Source organism: Lycium barbarum, chromosome 12 (genome assembly GCF_019175385.1).
Source record: "Lycium barbarum isolate Lr01 chromosome 12, ASM1917538v2, whole genome shotgun sequence".
NCBI lineage: Eukaryota > Viridiplantae > Streptophyta > Magnoliopsida > Solanales > Solanaceae > Lycium > Lycium barbarum.
The window spans coordinates 4,842,642-4,852,658 of NC_083348.1; the positions used below are offsets into that span (position 1 = coordinate 4,842,642).

A 10,017-nucleotide genomic window follows, 5' to 3' on the forward strand; every position below is an offset into this window, starting at 1 on the left:
AGGTCTTTGGCTAGCTCGGGTGTTGCAGCTCTAGCAAGCATACATTGGGATAGCAGGATGGACTAGGGTATTCCTCAAAGCAAGTCAAGAAATGTTCTTCTGAGAGACAAGCTCAGTGATACATTAGGCTGAATCTCTAATCCATAGAAAGAATCTGAATTATCTTCGCCTAGATTACAATTTTAATTGGAGGCATATTAAGACACTAACTACAAAAGAACACAAGAAAAATTTAGGCACGAGTTATTCATTTTGTAATTCTTTATTGGATGAATTGTTTCCTTCTGTGCAGTCTCAATTTCAAATGCATCCAACTCTTGATCCAAAACTTGTAGAATTAGTGCAGATACATTGTTATATATAGTTATATAGCGTTTACATGGTTATACAATGCATATACAACGTTTATTTATGTATAATAGTTTATAAGGATTATACATTATCTATACAGTGTATATGTAATATATAAGAGTGATACGGATGTCTATGTAATATATATGTAATGTATAATAGTATATAAAAGTGTATATACATCATGTTATACAAATTTTAAAAATGAAAAATAGAAAAATGAAAAGGGTTCTATGGTAGCTCGGGAAAGAAGGTAAAAAACATTAAAATAGATTTGGATTCATGAAATTCAATGTAAACATATGTTGTTTATCTTAGATGTAGAAGTTTATTGGGCTATGCTCATTGTAAACTGTTTGTTTGGGCAGTACACATGGGTAAGAATTCCATGTCCATTCAGACTATAATTTGTTGAGTAAAAACAATTAGCGTTCTTGATTTTATGAAGTCCCAAAAATAAGAGAGAAGAAATAGACACTACTAAAAAAAACAGGAATCAGTGACAGAAAAATTCTATAGCTAAATTGCAAAATCTGTCGCTAATCCTATTTACCAAGGATTATCAAAAATTCTATTCGCTACGAGTAATTTAGAAACGAAGTTCGTAGTTAATTCTAGTTTTTTCTTATAGTGAGAGAATGGGGAGAAGAGGGAACATGGTAAATATTTACCACACTAGGTTTTTACAAATTTAACATGGTTAAGTGATTTAATGAAGTGAATATATATATATATATATATATATTAAATAATCAAGGTTAAGTGATAGTTGTAAATATCCAAACACACGTCATACATCAATTGGTTTGGTATAAATGCTCCGATGTGAGTAAGTTTTTAGCGAGGGAAGAGAGTAAGGGAGAGAGGAAAAATGGGAAAGATATTAGGTTCTGAAAAGGGCCTAGAATGCTCTTGAACTATTAGAATTGGTACAAAAATACCCTCCATCTACTTTTCGGCTCCAAAATACCCCTGTTGTTAACCTTTTGGGTCTACTTTACCCTTATTTCTAACAGACCCATTTCATTACCCAATTAATCCTTGCATTTATTACGTCGCATTCTCTCATGTGTTATCCATATAATTATCTAAAATTAATTAATTCTCATCCATTTAACCAGATCCACCCAACTAAACCACGACCCGCCTCAAATTAAATCCCCATTTAACCATATGAATAGAACCCATTTTCATTTCATAGACGGTGCCGCCCATTGAAAAACCCTAGAACCCCTTTTCCAACTAGAATCTCGGTATGTTCGTACCTGAATATGTTTGTTGGTGAAGGTTTGGACGGTACGAGTTATATTCCCTATTCAAGTAAGAACTTGCTGCTTATTTATTTTTCAGTTAGGGTTTAGGTTTTTTTTATTGTTGGCTACTGTGTGTGTGATTTGATGTATATTGACGCTTTTGTTGTTCATCCATGTTTTATATGTTTGTTTTAGTCTTTTTTTTGTTGTTGCTACTCAATCGTACCATATGAAGTGTCACAAGTTAGGGTTTTTTTATTGTTGTTTCAAGTTGGGATGTTTTTTTTTTTTTTGTTACAACCTTTACTATATGCTTTTTTCTCTTTATTTCATGCTTTTTTCTCTTTATTTCATGTTTTTTCTATTTTTGTATTGTTTATCGGTTAGGTGTATTTATGAATGTTAGGTGTAGGGCTTTTCTATTTGGATGTGGTCACTTTTGTGTTTGTTTTCGGTACTTTATTCAATGCTTTTGTCTATATATTTTGTTTTTTACGCATGTGGTCATTATCCCCTTGTCCTTGTATTCAGATAATTATTGGTAGATTTTTTATTCCCTATTCAATTTTAGTGTCTGCAGCTTTCTAATGGGTCTCTTTTCCTTCCTTTTATTTTTTCCATGTAACTTTCTTGAAGAATGGTGGAGAAGGTTGATTTAGTCTTTAATTATGGGGCAAGTGGGTCTTGACTCCTCAAGTTGTCTACATAAAAAAAACAGAATCATATGTGGGAGGGATATGATCCAGATTTGTTGTCTTATATAGACATATGTACAAAATACACTGAAAAAATAGGTTTTATGGTGGTAAAACAGTTGCTGGTCACAGGGCCTTCTTAGAGATATTATTTGGTTGAGAGTGATGCTGGCATTAGAACACTCGAATCTTCATTGTCTAATCAGTTTTGTGCACTGCAATTCTTTGTTATAGATGAAAGTGAAGATAGTGCTTCAGCTCCTAACATCATTCATCATAAAGAACCATGCTTTGTGTCAGTAGATGTAGGAACTAATTATGAGTCAGTTGTAACACCCTGAGTTTTCTGAATTTATTATGTGCATTACAATTGATTACATTTTTCTTATGGATATTCTTTTTACCATTCTTGAAATTCAAATTTGACATTTACTTTGATAACCCTTTTTGTTAAAAGAAATTGTTAATATAATACATGCATATTAATTAACAAATTAGCTAGACATTTTGGAGTCAAATACAATATATATAAAAAACATACAGAAAAATGTCTTCTGGAGCCAATTATACAATTTGAGTGACAAACGGTTTATTCTCTATAGAGTTTTAAATAAGAAAATGTCAAATGCAATTTCAAAAAAATAGGCCTTATATCCTAGTCATTGAGGTTTATTTCTAGCCTTAGATGAAATTTACCCCCCCCCCCCCCTTTTTTATTTTTTTTATTTTTTTCTAGAAGCTCCTATATTAGGATTCTACTCCATTTTCTCTACTAAAGTCTAAAGCTCAAACCCTAGCTCTTCACTTTTCTCATGAGAAATCAAATCCTCTTTGTTGAATATTTCATATTTTCAGTTTAAACCAAGAATTTAACCATTGTTTTGAAAGATTCAAAAGTCATTGCTCTAACTTGTGGTAAGAATTGAAATCCCGTTTTTGTTGCACAGCTGTTAGTATTTCTATTATAACTTCTTATCTATAACTCTGATTAAGGTGATTCAAAAGGATGTAGAAAGATAAGACAATCACCCACAACTTTCGTGTTTTACAAAAATTCTAATTCCTTTGTTTACTATGTCAAGAATGATGCGCAATGTAGGACATAACTAATGTCCAGATTTTTCTACTTAAGAACTAGGAATAGTAGTGACTCGTTTAGCCCCGTTTTTGTTCATGAGGTATGTCAGTATGATACCATGATTTATTTCTTGCATCTATTTTTGATACATAGCTCACAATTAAAATAACTAATTGGTTGAACTTTTTGGATTAGCTTTGGAAAGCTTCTTGACATTTGAGATTTTAAATATTGATATATTGAACTACTTTATTATTTGATATTTGATTCTCTTGAAAATGTTGTACCTTTATTAAGTACTCGATGGTGATTTTGATAAGCTCATTTCTAGAATTTATTTTTGTACCCCTTACATAGCTTGCTTTTTGATATGAAATGTTAGTTAAGTTTATGTGTCACTAAGATTTATGCTTAGCAATAGTTTGTTACTATCGTAGGTGATGTACCGAGGAGACTTGAGGATGTCCATTTGAAGTAGACTCTTTGGAATCCTAGATGAAGATCACATTTTCATAAGCATGTTTATTTTGTGCACTTTTGGGACTTGTACATGATCCACGGGATACACTTAGATATGCACTTTTAAACGAAATTTAAGTCATGCTGCTAATATTTTGTAACATGATTTTGATGAATGATTTGACTATTTTCGGAGTGTCCAAGCCCAAGTCTTGTAATATTTTAAATTTAGTATTTGCGTTGAACTTGGGAAACTTAACTAGTTTATATTTGAGATTGAGAGTTTAGTTTCATGCTTGGTATGAGTCGTGGAGGTTGGAGCATGAAAAATATTCCTTTACTAAGTGTTTAATGAATTTCAAAGTGTTGATTTCACTCAAATTAGGTGTTGTCTATTTGTATGATTGGACTATATATATATATATAAGGAGGTTTATACGAGATCGTACTTTGTAAAGATGTCTTATTTTCAAACCTTGTTCTCATGGGCCTTTTTCGCTACTACATGATAAGATCAGTGTTTTAAATTAATTCTTCTCAATTTTGTGGTACATTTGAACTATATATTTCTTTATTATTTTGGTCTACTCGTGAATTTGTTATCAATAAATTTTATCTTTGAGTTTATTTATTAGTCTTTTTTTTTTTACAAAATTAGTTTCGAGACAGATATTTAAATTAGTAAGTATTGATTAAATTTTGTAAAGTAGCATCCTCCCTAGGGAGTTGCGACATGAGGTGAGGAGTAGGAGGATGATAATGAACCAATACCTAGTGACTACATCAGTGAATAATTGAAACATTGTAGGAAGGAGAAGAACAGGGAAGTGAATGAGAAACTAGGCAGGTTTTTAGTGTTAAAAAGGGTATGAGCTGTCACACCCCAAATCTGGAGACACGTGACGGACACTCGATGTCATACTAGTCCCGACCGAACCACTCTAAATCCGTAACTTTGGAGGAGTAGCCCTAAACTTAGGCCGATAGGGCCTACCTGCCCACAAACAATACCAACAAGCCAACAAGGCCGCAATCTGGATATATATATATATATATATATATATATATATATATATATATATATATATATATATATATATATATATATATATATATATATATATAAGAGAGAGAGAGAGAGAGAGAGAGAGATAAACATTGGCTATCTTTTCTGAACTGGGCACACACACCCAAAATATGTATACACAACTGAGCAAGCCGACGAGGCTGCTATGATCGTACAAAGCCAACAGTATCCAAACAGACATATACAAGCCGGCATGGCTATCACACAGACACACTATAAACAGGACTCGTCTACAAGCCTCTAAGGAAAATATAACTGTACCATGGTCGGGACAGGGCCCCGGCCTACCCATATAATCTATAGTAAAAAAGGAGAGACTCCAAAAGACCTAGCAACTCCGAACAAAAGGGAGCTTACCAATTAGCTGGTATCAGATCCTGCCTACTGGAGAGGTCTGTCAATCAGTCTATATGTACCTGCAGGCATGAATGCAGCCCCCTAACAAAAGGGACGTCTGTACGAAAATATGTACCGAGTATGAAAGGCAATAGATAACTGAAACTGAACTGAAAATAATACAATCTGGAGGCCAAAGAATGCCCTGAGTATCTCTTTGATCTGTCTAATATGAAATGCAATAAAATAATATCATATATCTCACTGATCAAGTGGCCAGTCAATTGTAAAATCTCACTAACCCGTTGGCTAGGAAAATCTGTCTCACTGACCCATCGGCCAGGTAAAATAAAATGTCTCATTGACCTGGCCAGGCTAAATAAAATGTCTCACTGACCAAGTGGCTATGCTAAAGAAAAATATATGTATATATCATGTTGTATATCATGTGTAGACTGAAATATATAAAGAGGTCAACATGTCTTTCTCTAACTCTTCTACCAACAATGAACTAAGGAGCTGATGGAAATCCCTCAGAAGATATAATTCCACATCTAGAAACGTTACACCTCTATGACAGCTCTAAACAATAGTTCTCTTTCTTTAAGATTCGATAAGCACCTGCTGTCTAGGGATCATGCCACAAAAAAAATGGATAGCCATTACATACCTTATCGCTTACTTAACACTCAACGTTTATCCTTCCGAGCTTGTAAATCTACATTCACGACGATTCATACTAAGGTTAAGTCGTTGAAATGCTTATAAGGTCAAACTAAACTATTAAGTGAGCTAACGAAATCTGGGCAGCATTTCCTCCATATTACTTACTTCCACCAATCTTCAAACAACACCCAAACAGCACTAACAATATCAAAAATATCATAATAAAGAGATTATATGCAAACTAGATTCAAATCCATCCCAAATCTTCCTTTCAAATTCCATCCATAGCCATCAACTACAACCCAACACCTTATAACCTTCCTTCCTTAACTATTTTCACATTTAAGACTTGCTAAGTGATGTGCCGCGGATTTGTGGCACATTCGACGCCTTTTTACTAGAATTTTGGTTGTTTTCAAGCAAGTCTGGGTCATTTTAATGTGTTTTTGTTGTGTTTTAGAAATATGATGGCCCAAAAGCAAAAACAAAGGAAAAAGGAAAAAAAATGCCCAGAAATGAAGATTCGACGGTCCGTCGATTGATCGACGGACCGTCCTTTGAAGCGTCGATAAATTCAACTTTCCAGTGATGGCCTTAGCTGAAGAGGATAAAGGACAGAGGCATTGATGAAGCGTCGAACTGATCGACGTTTCGTCATTTGTATCGTCAAACAGATTTGTCAACAAGAAGAGAGAAAGACGGAAGACTCGACGGAGTGTTGAACTGGTCGACTGCACTATCGAATGGACCATATAACTGAAGAAACAAAGGACGGAGGCATCGATGGATTGTCGAACTGATCGACGGTCCGTCAATCTTGCTACCAGGGGCAGTTTTGTCAATTGTTGCTGTGCATTTTTGGAGCCTATTTAAAGAACTTTCCAGTGATGGCTTTAGCTGAAGAGGATAAAGGACAGAGGCATCGACGAAGCGTCGAACTGATCGACGTTTCGTCATTTGTATCGTCGAACAGATTTGTCAACAAGAAGAGAGAAAGACGGAAGACTCGACGGAGTGTTGAACTGGTCGACTGCACTATCGAATGGACCATATAACTGAAGAAACAAAGGACGGAGGCATCGACGGATTGTCGAACTGATCGACGGTCCGGCAATCTTGCTACCAGGGGCAGTTTTGTCAATTGTTGCTGTGCGTTTTTGGAGCCTATTTAAAGAACATTTTAGGTTTTTTTGTTGACATCTGATTTTTCTCCAACATTTAATACTAGTTCCATTGGTTGGTGAGCATTGAATACACCACTTTTGGAGCTTAGTGAAGACAAAAAGATTCTATTTCCACCATCTTTATTACACTTTGTAAGTTTTATGTCTCCATTATTGCTTTCTACTTTTGTAAATAAGATGTGTGAGTAGTTTCTTTAATCAAAGTTGTGGACTTAAATGATGGGTGTTATGTAATGGGTGTCTAACATTGCATATATATATAATGGGTTATGATGTATTTTACTATTTCTCATATTAATTTCTAGTTAGTGGTTGCAAACACTTACTTATGCACAAACCCTAGTTTTTTTTTGGAAAGATGAACTAGGGTTTGAGTTGAAATAATATAACAAGAACTCGGCGCCCTAACCCTCGTTTAATGAACTCACTTAGGGATAAGAAAAGTTCTACTTGGCATATTTAATCAGTTTTACTTGCAACTTTTCTATATTTGGGAAAATCATGAAAAGAAATACTTTCTAACTATTGGAAAATATTAGGAAGTGCATTAGAGATTAAGTGCATACAAAATCACGACCCATTAGAAATATATCATATTGATACCCATAACATAACATTTAATCACAGCAGGGACACAACTTTGGTTCTTTTAATCCAAACAACTTCCAAATACTTCAAAATACCGAATACAAACCAAAACCCTTTTTCTATACTAGTCAGAATAGAACTAAAGTCTTTAGAGATTAGTAAAATATATGATTAGTATTTGTTTCACACCTTATTCCCTGTGAGATTCGACCCCAACCTAGTTGGGTTATTATATTTGACACCGACCGCCTTACGCCGCAATTTAGGTGTAATTTGAGCGTATCAAATTTTGGCACCGTTGCCCGGGAATACGGTTTTGAAATTTACTAATTGTTAAATACTTTTCTTTAAACCTTTTTCTATTCCATCACTCTGTTTGTTGTCTCTTTGTTATTAGGCAACAAATGGCTGGCAGAGCCAACCGAAACAATTGAAGAAATCAAAATCAAGAGGGGCTCCAGATAAACCCTTCTGCACCTGTACCGGTAGCGGGAGAGGATGAGAATGTATTTGCGGATTTTTGAATGATGCGGAGTATGCGGCTGCGGTAGTTCCTCCTCAATTTGGAAATGCAAACTTCAAAGTGGAGAGTCATCTCTACCATATATTGAAACTTGAGGGGTAATTCAAAAATTCTTCGGAGAATTGCCCACTTCGCCATCTCAAGAATTTCTTGCATGTGTGTACTCAACAAACAAAAGGCGTTGTTCATTCTGATGCTCTTCGGTTGAGGCTTTTCAAATATTCTCTTATCGGAGAAGCTCGTGAATGGTATGAGAAGCTTCCAAGCAACTCAATCCACACATGGGATGAATTATCCTATATTTTCTTGAAGAATTCATTTCCGCCGAGCAAAAAGGCAGAACTCCGAGACAAAATCTTTGAGTTCAAGCAATTACCAGGCGAACAACTACACAATGCTTAGGATCGGTTCAAGTACTAGCTAACCCAATCTCCCAATCATGGTTTCACGGAGAATGTGCTCATGGAGAAGTTTTACAAGGGGTTAGACACTATGAATCAAATTGCGGTTAATACGGCCGCGGGTGGTTGTTTCATGGATCGGACCTTTGCAAATATTACTACTTTGCTTGATCGGCTCACCACTCATCACCAAGCTTGGCACTCCAATGATAGTGAAGATTTTTCCTATGGTAGTCCTTCTATTGCCACGGTGGACAAAGAGAATCATGAGCGAGATCATGCTTTTGCTCAATTACAAACCACCGTGGATTTTCTATCAAAGAGGCTTGCAGAGAAAGAAGCCAAGGGTGTAAATGTTGTTGAAGAAATGCCATCCCATGCTCCCGGAATGTATCAAGTCTCGGAGGAGACCTACCTAGAGGGGAAACAACAATGTGAGGATGCTAATTATATTGATAACTCTCAAGGGGGTTATCAAAAGCAATGGAGACCCCAACAACAAAGAAATCAATATGGCCGAAATGAATATGGTGGTTCGGATAGGAAGGATTACAACAACAACAATTATGGTAATCGAAATTCTAATGCTTATGTTCCACCGAAAGGTTGTTCTTCCAACTCTCAAAATTGGAAAGAGAGTCCTTCCAATGATCAAGGGACCTCTCGAATGGAATCTATGCTTGAGAAGATCTTGGAGAACCAAAATAAGAGTGACAAGAAGATGGAAAATTTGACCGAAGTGGTAGGCTCTGACACCGCTTCGATTCAAAAACTTGAGTCACAAATGCGAGATTTTCCTCGTAAGCAACATCCTCCACAAAGAGGAGGACTTCCTAGCGACACAATTCCGAACCCAAGGGGTAGTGGAGGTGATCACATTGCCTCATGCAAAGCTATTTCTACTAGAAGTGGGAAGATCCTTAATGCGGTGGATGAGAGGGTGGTTGAACCTATTATTGTCGAGTCGGCTGTTGATGAGGTTATTGAAGAAGAAATTGAGGCACCAATTGAAGTGCCTATTATTATTGAGAAGGAGAAGGTGGCACACCCTATTGTTGTTAAGGATGATGAGGTGCCACATGTTGAAAAATCTACCGAGGGTAGCACTCAAAGGAGCAAGGTCACAGGGGCAATTAGACCTGTGCTAACGCTTCTATGACCAATTGAAAGGGTTGTCAATGAATATCCCATCTCTTGATGCATTCCAAGAAATGCCGGGATTTGCTAAATACTTGAAGGACTTGTTGATAAAGAAAAGACAAATCAGGCATGATACGGTAGGAGTCACCCACCGTGTGAGCTCTATTATTTCGTCCATAAAGATTGAGAAGAAGGGAGATCCCGGGGCTTTCACTATTCCTTGCACCATCGGTCACCGAGATTTTGCTCGTGCTTT

General features: G+C 35.9%; 1 non-coding gene across 1 annotated transcript; it reads right to left on the bottom strand.

Moving 5' to 3' along the window:
- Positions 1–8,559: 8,559 nt before the first annotated feature.
- Positions 8,560–8,666, bottom strand: LOC132625334 (small nucleolar RNA R71). The gene has a single exon (XR_009576772.1). It is a non-coding gene; the product is annotated as a small nucleolar RNA R71 (small nucleolar RNA).
- Between the last annotated feature and the right edge of the window lie 1,351 nt (positions 8,667–10,017).